A 13,256-nucleotide genomic window follows, 5' to 3' on the forward strand; every position below is an offset into this window, starting at 1 on the left:
GTATAGGTCTATATCAAAGGCTGTATTGCATGCAGAGACCAGAGAACTAGCCTTTTCAAACAGAGAATTGAGAACTCACTGTGTTTAGGGCTGTTATTTTATTCGCTAGTGGGCTGGGATCTTATGCAATGCTTTCATTAAACCACTAAACTTTACGACTTGTAAAATAACCTACCACGACTCCACAAAAGTCAATATCCCAATATGACAGACATTGATTAGAAGGTCATCCTAATCTCACTTCCAAATACCCCTTGTGTACTGTGTAATGATTTGGGGCTTTTCTCATGTTATAATATTACAGAGAGCCTAAATCTGAGTTTATATTTATTGATGTATGTTTCAGTTCAGGAAAGACCATTGGTAGGGTTACCATACGACTCCACGTACACTAGGACAGTTTGGGACAGTTCAGGCTTTTCAACTCTCATCACAATGCATGGTGGTACGTTTTACCTGTCTCGAGTACCTTTCACAGAAGGACTACACTTCCCATAATGAATTATGTTGTTTTGGAGGGTGTGCCATGGTATTAAAGGTGAGCTACAATTCACATTCATTCAGACAATAAACATACAGCACATAATTGTGAACCTACCGGCTAACTAAAAAGCCACCGGTCAGTCACCTTTGATCAGATCATGTCCAAAATCGAATCAGCACAACTTATAGGGTCACCGCTCAATCAGATTTAAAATAAGTTAATTCAGCTGTTTTTGAACAATTGTGGTCAAGTCAAGGTCCCTCAATCTTGAGTTTAGGAACAATAATCCTGATTTCTGGAGCAAGGCAAGCACTTCTTAGCAGATGGAATGTAGTAGGACAAGTTGTAAAAATGAAACAAGTAATTATAGCAACACTATTATAACCGACTGGCCAGATCGGCCAGCATTGGATTAGGTACACACTTTAACATAACCATTAATGTTTCTAAGTAAATCTGAACCAAGACTATTGAGTTTCTCTTAAGTTTGTACATACAGAAGGATGGTATAATTTTAATCACAACATGTTACGCGGAGCAAAGCAGAGATGAAATCACAAACAGAATGCAAGATTGTATTTATTTGGCAGATGCCTTGACTTATAAACAATATCTAAACTGAGTTTTCAATTAGTTAATTACTTTTCTTCATTAAGTATTTCTAGTGATTCATGAGTATCCTGTTGGATCCTGGTTCGCCTTGGATATAGAGCTGTGTGCTGTTTTTGAATTCCAGTAAATTAAGCATTATCATTTTAAACTATGCAGGAAGGAAAGAGTTTAAAGAGTATAATAATTGTTCTAGGATGCTTTTATTTTTTTAATGTAACTGTTCCAGACCTCTGTTTTGTTTTCAATGGATTCTTACTTATAATAAAACAAAGGAGGATCAAACCATTATGATCTTGTATAAGTAGTCGTGTTATATAATAGTAGTCTATTCAAAATACTAGTTGAGAAGCAACTGATCCAATATTTCAACAGGTCAGGTACTGGCGACGGATATCAGCCCATTTTACACTCACCATTAAAAATGTGCTTTTATAAGACAACATGCTTAACAACTCTACTGTGTAAACCTACAGGGAAGTCACCTTGGGGTGAAGTTGTCTGGGATGCACAGAATCACAGTCAGGCTTGTGGGATTGAACACATATGTTAACAGTGTGATTCTCATCATGATCTGGATGATGTGGCTATCTGTAACTGAAGGAAATTTCACCATGTAGAGGTGTACAGATGGTAGTGTCAGATGTCAGCTATTGCCACCAGCTAACTAGGAAACCATGCCTGAGTAACTCTTTGAAAACCTGCAACTTGTTAGTGTGCCTTTTGCTGATGTATTTAGCCACATCTGCATCGAAAACTGTGATAATGTGTTAACTCCCTCTGCATCTGCATCAACGATCTTGAGTGATTTTAACAAAGCCATGCCAGCGCATTAGTTCTCAAAGCCATTAGGGTGTATCTGCTCATGTGAATGTTGTCAAATGGAAAATTGAGAGCTACATTTTGTATAGAAATGTACTGTCCAGGGCCCAATTAACCTGACTTTAAGGGCTGTTTAAGAAATGTGTTGCTATGCATTGGTTTTACCACTGGCAGCCTAGTAACACTATGTGAAACCATTACCCCATAGTACATTGTATTAGTGCCATTGAGGTTAATTTGATACAGCACATCTCTCTTGTACTGCATTCCCCTAATCTGACCAGAAATTACTTTGAAATTAGGATTACATTTTGTATCTCCATTCCTTCAGCTCTAGTTTTGGGGCGGGATGCATTTCCTTCAGCTAATGCCGGTATTACAGTGTAGATGTTTTTAAGAAAGACAGATTTGGGAGGAAACTAAAGGTTGTTTCAACAGGAATCAATGCATTAAGCCTGGAGCAGGTTCCATTTGAGGATACAGACACTTTGAAGGAAAATTGGGAATCGCTTTTCGTTTATATCTCTCCTGGGCCCACATCCAAGTCAATCAAAGCCGAGCAACACAAGTGAAGAACACAAACATAAAACCATCAAAGGGACTTATGTGTTGGATACAGAGATCATGCTGACACTGTAATTCCCATATGGTCAGGTTTATTGCTGAAGCCCGAAAAAATGGGCATGATTTTTTTTTTTACCGTTGTATCTCATGAAGCACAAGGATCATTGATACTACAGTGATTTTTAAAAAGCAAAATCAACTGTTAATGTTACTTAAAGCAGTTGTAGCTCACAGAATAATTCCAAAAATCTGTTTTACACTTCCTTTAACCACAAAGGTCTCAAATGTGCAGTATTTAAATAAACACATATTATAGTAAACATGTATGTTCATTTTAAAACTGCATCTCTGTTTGCATGCCCTGCTTTTAGTGTTGCACTGCCTTTGTCATTTCATTTGCAGGATGAAATTGTTCCCATCACTTCAACGGCTTATTTCCAGTCAGATGCATCCCTATTGATTTGATGTGTTTTTTAAAAGAAGGTTAAAGAAAATTCTCAGTTTCTATACCTTATTCTCAGGAAATGAGATACACTTCCTGGGCGTGGGTTGCAAATAGAGATTTCGTTAACCTAGTATAGCACAATATGTTTACTTTAACAAGCTTTAACAACTGGTCATTTGAGACCTACATAGCAAATATAACTGATATAAATGCTATGGATAATATTTATATAATTTTTTTGTTAGCTTCAAATTACAATTGCAAATTATGCTGCCATTGGTAGCATTATTATTTCGCAGAACCATCTAGAGCACAGCTATACTGGCAGAAATACAAAAGGGAAATTTGCTTCTATAAGGACACTTTTTTGCTGATCGACTTACATGTATTTATGCCAGGCCACCAGAACTGAAGAGCAGCTCCTGAACTCAGAATTATTACACACTATCTTATGATAAATGTAGTTGCATATATGCAGCCACAGCTGTATCACAATATAAATATTTGGTAAAATGCAAAAAAGAATGTCATAGAAGTATGAATAGAAAAAGCTTGGAAGATGTATAATGGGAGGCGCTAAACACTAGAATCGCCACGGCAGTCATTTTGACAGTTTGAGGTTTTCAAATTTAAATTACTCTGCATGTCTGAAAGTTATGCAGTTGTCCTTATACCTAAATACATGTATTAAATACCCTGATGGCCCAGTTTGGCAATCATTCAAATCAACACAGATAAAAATTCCAGTTCTAAATGCATATGTACATCTGTAGCACACTATCAGCAATCCTTTGTACAAAACAAGACGACAATTATGATTTTTACACAATTTTAACCCCTTTTTATACAAGCGTAAAACCAACATGTCCTACCACTTCATGGGAGAGAGCGCTCGCTTCAAATCAGCACTTCCCTGAGTAGCAGCACACATTTCTCTCTCTACCCAGAATGCGCGTTTAATGCACGATTCAGAACAGCCCTACTAATATACATAGATAGATAAATACATAAAAGCATGAACTGTTCAGAACAATTATATTTTCAATACACGTGTATCTTGCATAATTACCGCCTACAGAGGTGAAAATCCCTGGCGTCAAGAATATAAAATAGGCGTTCATAAGTACCATATATGTAGCTTAGTATTAACATTATGTAGCAAAGATTATTCAGGGTATTAGATTCTAGAAGTATAGAGAGAACAGAAGAAGCTCTGTCACATACTGTAAATCAGTCATTTTAATATATTTACCATGATACTAACGCCTCATTGGCTTACATTATGACATCTGGATCTTAAATGCCAGTTATACAATTTTCATTAAACTATTCATTTACTATTCAGTACATACTGTTGCTAAATGCCATCAGTGTTTTCAACATGCTGTGCCTCTCATTTTGAATTGGCAGGCATGGCAGGGGAAATGTGTTCCTGATATGTTTCTGCAGGTAGTGTGAATAAGGTAAAGACACTGTTAGTTGCCTGTTGTTTGCTTTAAACACTCCACAGCTACAACCCACACCTGCACTATATTTAATAACACTACTTTCCATCTTCATTTAAGCTTAGCTTATTTTGTCTTACATTGACATGTGTAATTCAGCATATACGAATAGCTTTAATTAGGTCCAATAAATATACATCTGTTTTGTGTTCCGGTTGCCCTGACAATTACCATGATAATAGGGTGCCTATCAGGCTAAGGACAACATTCTAATTCATTATGAGCTTCAGCAGGCTGCAATGTGTCAATGTTGCTGGCTGTGTTTTCCACACAACTAAAGCAGTCATTGTAACTACTGTCCTACTGCGAAGTAATGAGAGGTAACTGTTGCTATTGTATATAACATGCTTCCCCCCCTTATATGTGTTTTGATGTAACGGGTGGTGTTGGGATAAAACCATGAATGTAGAGTGCCTAGCTCTTTTGCATTGTGGTTAAGACTCTCGCTTGTGGTGCACAGTGTTGCCGGTTCACTCCCAGTCTCCGCCCTGTTACATAGAGATAGCAAGTCCAATAGCCTAAGTTCTAACAAAAAGGTTATCATCTTTATTATTTGGTGGATCACTTTTTTTAGACCAATTTTGAATAAGAAGCCCCAGCTGAAAACTAAGGCAAATCACAAACACAAGAAAGATACACTGTACTGCTGTAATCATAAATATTAAATAATACTGTCTGCAAGTAACACAAGGTGTGTCTCGTACCACAGCAGTGAACAAACATATTTCTGTACATTATATATATACATAGCACTTTGATACATTCCTGGTTTTACAATGAGTTTTATTAAGAAACACCTGAGCTTGTCACCTACATGCTAATCAAGCTCATAGTAAAACCTGAAATGGGTGAAACTGCAATGACATAGGAGTCTTATTTCCATCCCTGACGTATTCAGAGTGGCATCCACAAAGATTGACCGTGGGTCGTTTTATGTGTTTTAAAATATGGAACACATACAATTGGTACATGTCTAATTATTGCATTTAGAAAGTTTATTTAACTAAGTATATATTTTCCATTATTGAGTGTTCTTTTAGTTATGCATGATGGTCAAAAAGGTTGAATTCTGGGACAAAAAAAACTTAATTTGCACAGCTGGAGGCGCAAAACCAGTGGTGCATTTCTCGTTGCTTTTACTTGAATAATGTATTTTGTCCCCTTGCCACAAACTAATATCTTTCAGAAAGGATATATCTTACATTGAGATCTACAGAAAGTGGTGTTCCACTCAGATGAGCATTTCTAAATAGAAACTGCTGGAGCCTTGTGTTTCATAGCCGATCTCCTCCCATTTGCGCTTTCCATTTTAAAAATCAAAATGCCAACTTTAGACACCCCTGGTTTAGATCGTTATTAACCAGACCAGAGATGGACAAAGTTGGCCCTTCCAGTCCTGGTCTTTATTCCAAACCTGGTCTAAAGTGTTTAACTGAACCAATTTAACCTCTATCCAAACCCTAAAGTGGTTAATTCTCTTATTTTATCTGTTAAAAGTGGAATGACCGGGATTGGCCACCTCTGAACCAAACACTGAAACAGATTCATTTCTAAATAGAGTTGGTTTTAGATTGTATTTTATTTTTCTTTTACAATGTGAGTTTTCATTTACTTACTAACAGTTGTCAGAAAATAAAGTGCAGATAGCAATTACAGTTCGAAATTACAGGACAGGTAGCAGTTTCTATTGCCATGATTATGTAGCAGCAGTTAAACAGGTATAGACACGTACCTGTGTTATTTCCTTGGCAGTGGATTTGGTATATATCCATCTCACTACTCTAATGTGAGTCGAGTTAAGTGCAGAAAGTCACATTTACTGCTTCACATCATGCGCTGCGGAGATTAGGACCTGTCTGTCTTCACAGCTAGTTTTTCAAAGGCTTAAAATAGCTCAGCTTCACAAGTTGCTCTGCAGAGAATTCTGCTGTTTTTTTCCTGCTTACTGTCAAGATGATATGGAAATAAAACACTCACAGCTCACAAGTAGAATTTGTCCAGAATAGAGGAACTAAGTGAAGACCCTAGTGGAAAACAAGCACCATTTCAGAGAGACGAAGCAATGTGATGTCCTTAGCCCATTCAAAGTGAATTTAAAAAGGAGTTACAAAACTATTGGGATCCTGTTTAAATCCCAGCGTACAAGCAGTGGTCCTGGTACAGTCTGATACGAATATGCTACCATGGTGCCTCAATGTATTGGTCAACCAATTGCAATGTGATACTGTTACCACTGTCTCTGTTGCTATTCTATCAACAACTGCCTCACCACCTAATGATATACATAATTTGTAGTTTAAGAAGAAGTACAATTAGATAAAAAGCATAAAGGACAATAAATGGATACATACTCAATACTATGATGGCTGAAGGTTTAAATAGAAAGGAATAGAAGATTGTTACATCATGAGCTGTATAGTAAATCAGAATCACGTTAAGAGATTTAAGTAGAAATAAGTAAGTTTAGTTACCATGGCATCAAAAGCCTAAAAGTACCTCCACTGTTTGTTTTCAAACACACTTTCCCTTGACAAAGGTATGTGAAACATACAGAAACGTTGGGAAATTAGCTCAACATTAAAAACACATATTCAAATGTCTCTTTTAGTATTTATTTAAAATAAAAAGCCATTGTGCTACCATTGCTCCTTACTAGGTAGGTACAAGTTGCTATTAAAATGTGTGGTCATGTACAGTGTCCTTAAAATTTAATTAAGGTTGGAAAAACAAGATTTATATATATATATATATATATATATATATATATATATATATATATATATATATATATATATATATATATATATATATATTATACAGTGCCTTGCGAAAGTATTCGGCCCCCTTGAACTTTGCGACCTTTTGCCACATTTCAGGCTTCAAACATAAAGATATGAAACTGTAATTTTTTGTGAAGAATCAACAACAAGTGGGACACAATCATGAAGTGGAACGAAATTTATTGGGTATTTCAAACTTTTTTAACAAATAAAAAACTGAAAAATTGGGCATGCAAAATTATTCAGCCCCCTTAAGTTAATACTTTGTAGCGCCACCTTTTGCTGTGATTACAGCTGTAAGTCGCTTGGGGTATGTCTCTATCAGTTTTGCACATCGAGAGACTGAAATTTTTGCCCATTCCTCCTTGCAAAACAGCTCGAGCTCAGTGAGGTTGGATGGAGAGCATTTGTGAACAGCAGTTTTCAGTTCTTTCCACAGATTCTCGATTGGATTCAGGTCTGGACTTTGACTTGGCCATTCTAACACCTGGATATGTTTATTTGTGAACCATTCCATTGTAGATTTTGCTTTATGTTTTGGATCATTGTCTTGTTGGAAGACAAATCTTCGTCCCAGTCTCAGGTCTTTTGCAGACTCCATCAGGTTTTCTTCCAGAATGGTCCTGTATTTGGCTCCATCCATCTTCCCATCAATTTTAACCATCTTCCCTGTCCCTGCTGAAGAAAAGCAGGCCCAAACCATGATGCTGCCACCACCATGTTTGACAGTGGGGATGGTGTGTTCAGGGTGATGAGCTGTATTGCTTTTATGCCAAACATAACGTTTTGCATTGTTGCCAAAAAGTTCGATTTGGGTTCCATCTGACCAGAGCACCTTCTTCCACATGTTTGGTGTGTCTCCCAGGTGGCTTGTGGCAAACTGTAAACGACACTTTTTATGGATATCTTTAAGAAATGGCTTTCTTCTTGCCACTCTTCCATAAAGGCCAGATTTGTGCAGTATACGACTGATTGTTGTCCTATGGACAGAGTCTCCCACCTCAGCTGTAGATCTCTGCAGTTCATCCAGAGTGATCATGGGCCTCTTGGCTGCATCTCTGATCAGTCTTCTTCTTGTATGAGCTGAAAGTTTAGAGGGACGGCCAGGTCTTGGTAGATTTGCAGTGGTCTGATACTCCTTCCATTTCAATATTATCGCTTGCACAGTGCTCCTTGGGATGTTTAAAGCTTGGGAAATCTTTTTGTATCCAAATCCGGCTTTAAACTTCTCCACAACAGTATCTCGGACCAGCCTGGTGTGTTCCTTGTTCTTCATGATGCTCTCTGCGCTTTAAACGGACCTCTGAGACTATCACAGTGCAGGTGCATTTATACGGAGACTTGATTACACACAGGTGGATTCTATTTATCATCATTAGTCATTTAGGTCAACATTGGATCATTCAGAGATCCTCACTGAACTTCTGGAGAGAGTTTGCTGCACTGAAAGTAAAGGGGCTGAATAATTTTGCACGCCCAATTTTTCAGTTTTTTATTTGTTAAAAAAGTTTGAAATATCCAATAAATTTCGTTCCACTTCATGATTGTGTCCCACTTGTTGTTGATTCTTCACAAAAAATTACAGTTTCATATCTTTATGTTTGAAGCCTGAAATGTGGCAAAAGGTCGCAAAGTTCAAGGGGGCCGAATACTTTCGCAAGGCATTGTATATATATATATCCAACATAATTATACCGCCATAAATACATTACTTGATGTGTAAATCTTTTTGCACGATATATGTAAGTGCACAATTGTATCAGAAAAGGGTTAGTGTTATTTTGTGCAAAAAGATTTACACATTAAGTACATTGTAACTATGTATAATAACATTGTAATTATGTGTAAGTATACATGTATTTAATAAGTAACTACTATATAAATACACAGTAATTAGAGACATTTAATGTAAAGTGTTACCGGAAAAGCATTTAAAAAAAAAAAAATATAGCAAATCACAGTAAACTATGGTAAATGCAAAAATACTGTGCAAGTTTACAGTGGTAAACTTATAGAAGGGTTTATACTACAGCAGCTTTAGCTAAATAAATAAATACAAATAAACCAAAAGTTGAATTTGAAACTGAAGGCGCTCCTACAGAAAACAAAGTGAAAACCAGCTATGATACACAAACACCACTTATCATCGGTTACTTTACTATTTCCTTCTTTCCACTCTTTAATTGTGTCTGTTTATCTCTGCGGTTTCAAAACGTCTTTGCCCTTTACCTGTTGCTTATTAAAAGGCATACAGGGTTTTGATGAAAGATGTACAGACAGCCAAGATTGTTCTGCCTGCTATTCCTTCATTGCACAGAGGTAGGTTGTCAGAGGAATGCTAGGGGAAGGGCAGTCGGTGGATTGCTGCCTGCAGATTTGGCACGGTACCAAGTGTCAATAAACTTCAAGGTGCTTTTGTATTATTGATACCTGGGTTATCACAGTATCCTTAAAACCTGTCAACCCCTCATGACTAATAATGTCTTCCCCATCCTCTATTCACTGTGTCACATTTACTAAACACATATTAGAATATTTGTGGAATTGTTCCTTCCCAATATATGCAGTGTTGTGTTAACTGTTTCTGTTTTAACTGAGTTAGTTTTGCCTAGCTGAAGAGTAGACTTATTTAGTGAATATACATGAGAACACCTCAGACTGGGACCTAGGAGTCCTGTGAGGTTCCAACGTGATTTTTCGACGGCATGTGTTAACATACGGCGCGAAGATAAGGCGGGACCAAATAAGGTTAAGCTGTGTTTTCACAATCAGATAAATTGCATCCAATTTATTTAATTTTGACCATCCTCAAACTCATCCAGTTTCTTTGAAGAAACAGCTTCCATAGCAAATATTTTTAGCTGTCACTTTGGCAAAATTGTACCCATAAGGTTTAGTACAAAATGGTATGTATATGTATCATTTATCATTGTGTGGGTGGTCAATAATGTATGTGGGGGTCAACATTTTACAGAGGGGTTCTGAGACCCTCACACCCCACGCTTGCTGTGAGCACAGCAGTGGAGATTACCAATGTTACAATACTCGTAAAATGTGATCCAATTCCTACCAACACAAAGCTGTTTGTATGTGCTAATGCAAAGCAAATGGGATGGAGATAACAGGTATGGTTCTTTTGTCCACAGCCTTCTACTGCAGTCATTCCTATGAACAGAACACAGCCAGCATTGTATTCCATTCAGAGATTATGGATCAGTCAATTAGGGAGATAAATGTACCGTTTACTACACACAATTCATAGCAGTCTTCAGAGGGGAATCACGGGCACATTAAACAAACAAGGAATTTATCTTCAATGCAGCGTCAACGACAGTGTATTAGTTCTGTAGTTAGGGGCAATGGTTGCATAAAGGTAGATACAAGGGGATTGGGATGTTTTGGACAGCCAATGGTACTGTTTTGGACAGCCAAACGTTCAGTCAGAATTCTAAGGGAAAACTATAATAAAACTAAGTAGACAAACTACCACATCCCTCTCGGTCAAGTTTTGTTTTAATTAATTATTAGATTTTTTTTTTGTAAACTCTAAGGGATTGAGAAATTGTCCTTTCAAAATCTATTTGGATTATAAATTTAAATTTGTTAGCATTTGTTTTTCAGGGACTCACAAAATATTGTAATAAATCACTCACCTTTTTAAAGGATGCATTGACTGGGGTTCTTCATTAGAATGCCATGATAATTGTTAATTGTACAACAGGTTTTTGCCACTTTCAGTTCAGGAGTTGTTTCTGATCAGATGAGATTGAGTGGTTTGCAGAGATACTGGTGTCCAAAGTCAACAATAGGAAAGTGTCAGGTATGAATGACGCTTGTTTCATTTGCTGTGATTTTCCTTTGCTTGGAAATCTCTGCTCCAGCTGCATTTGGTCAACTGCTGGTCAGAAGCAAAGAATAAATTGAAATGCATTGCATTAACCAACAAAGCCCTTGCAACCTATTGCAAAATGAACAGGTTTCACAATGTTTTAATAAATAACTCAGCTTAAAGTTTGTTTTTAAGCAGGCCCCCATTATATACATCTCTTTACTTGAGAAAGGTGGGTTGATAACTTCAGGTGCATTTTTACTATCTGAAAATAAAATGTGCTGATGATGATTTGGAGTAGAGATTAGAGCAGGGGGATCTCCAATCCTGGAGTTTCCCAATCCAGAAGGTTTTACAGGTGTCTTTACGTCATCAATGGCTAAAGATCTGGAACACCTGTTAATTTTAACTAATTAAACCAATAATAGGTGTAATTAAGTAATTGAATGAAATGAAAACCAGAAGACCCTGTGGCTCTCCAGGACCAGGGTTGCAGACTCCTGTCTTAGAGAATCTAGCTTTTTTTCTTAAAATAACCACAAAAAAAAAACCTCTTCAATCATCATTTGTTTAAATCTCTGATCAAAATGTATGTGAGCGTCATATGGTATTGTCACAGTTAGATTGTATTGTTATTCCCAAAAGTGCAGATGTGTGTTCTGCAATTATTTTCTGGATTGTTGGATAAGTAATGTAACGTGAAATTAAATGCTTTGCTACCTTATGTGATCTTTCCTGGACACCCTTATAAAGTAGATGATTCATCTCAATGAGTTTTCTTCAGGTTCGATATAGCTATTGCAGCTCCTGCCAGAGTAAGATACTGTTTTGACCATCGGGAGATCAAACTAATATATATTCAGTCACAGCTGAAGAAAATCGCACACCTTGTAGTTGAGGATATCTTTCCAGAACTGAGGGTAGCTAGACTGGATTGACTTCACTTGGGTAAGCCCTGCAGCCAGTCCTGGGTTTCAGAACTTATCTGGTTTAGGTATATTATTGATAAGACCAGGTATTTGAACAATGTTTTGAACTGCTTGCACTTGCGATGGCATGAATAAATGTACTTACAAACTAAATGGGCACTTCAATCGAACTGTTACGCTGTAGCTGTGAATGTACTGTACTGGTGAATTGAAGAGTAGAGCTCATAACAATGTTAAGTAACAGGACTAATGGGGGTGAAAGCAGTTTGGTTCAATTATTTTCAGTATAACTGACCTATATGCTGAAAGTAAAATTGAATAGAAATATTATTGAAAAAGACTGTGCAAGAGGCTCTGCCAGTTGTGTAACTTTTGTAGCTTGCAAAAAGCCAGGTGTGCATCTACAAACATCTAACACCTGGTCCCAATAAAAACATAGGGACTAGTTAGTGGTCCAGATAACTGGAAATCTGAGAAATAGACTTGCAGTGGATATTGTAAAGATTTAAAAGATCAGTGCCTACACCTTTAACCTTATATTGCCTTTCAAGCTACATTTTATTGTGTTTTTTTTATTATTTATTTTGAGGTAGCATGCTGAATAAGTCAGTTTGTGCCTAATCAGATTTAGCTGTTGAGCAGTGTTTGGAACATACTATAGTAAAAACAAATGTACAATGTACAGAATCGTGTGGAAGAAAACATTGTCAATATAGGGTTGAGAGCAGCAGTAATATTGGGCAACTGAGTGGCGCAGGATGTGCCCTATAGACTGGAGGTCGCCGGTTCGAGTCCAGACTATTCCACTGCCGACCGTGAACGAGAGCTCCCAAGGAGCGGCGCACAATTGGCCTGAGCGTCGCCAGGGTGGGGAGGGCTTAGGTCAGCCAGAGTGTCCTCGGCTCACCGCGTACCTGTGACTCGTAGACTGGCCGGGCGCATGCGGGCTTGACTGTAAGCTGCCCAGAGCTGCATTGTCCTCGGATGCTGTAGCTCTGAGGTATAAGAGAAAAAAAAAGTGGCCGGCTGACGGCACACATTTCGGGGGACAGCGTGTGTTCGTCTTTGTTGCTCCCAAGTAAGCACGGGGCTGGTAGCGGTGAGCTGAGCTTAAAAATAATAGATTCGCTATTTCAAATTGGGAGAAAAACGTGGTAAAAATCAATTGGATAGTCTTGTAACTGCATATCTATGCAATAGAAAATGGGAGGCCCCATGCCCTAGATTCTACTGAATACATTGAGATTGTTCATTCTCTCTCTCTCTCTCTCTCTCTCTCTCTCTCTCTC

At 37.6% G+C, this 13,256-nt stretch overlaps 1 protein-coding gene across 3 annotated transcripts in view; it reads right to left on the minus strand.

Moving 5' to 3' along the window:
- LOC117415027 (leucine-rich repeat and fibronectin type III domain-containing protein 1-like protein) overlaps positions 1–13,256 on the minus strand; it is a 69,340-nt gene that overhangs the window by 50,929 nt on the left and 5,155 nt on the right. For 2 of the 3 annotated variants that reach the window (XR_004546346.3, XM_059026674.1), the window contains exon 2: positions 10,863–11,107. The gene's annotated coding sequence lies outside the window, so the exon portion shown is untranslated. The remainder of the gene's footprint in view (positions 1–10,862; positions 11,108–13,256) is intronic. The other variant, XR_004546347.3, reaches the window with a different exon arrangement.

The sequence above is a fragment of the Acipenser ruthenus genome, chromosome 7 (genome assembly GCF_902713425.1).
Source record: "Acipenser ruthenus chromosome 7, fAciRut3.2 maternal haplotype, whole genome shotgun sequence".
Taxonomy (NCBI): domain Eukaryota; kingdom Metazoa; phylum Chordata; class Actinopteri; order Acipenseriformes; family Acipenseridae; genus Acipenser; species Acipenser ruthenus.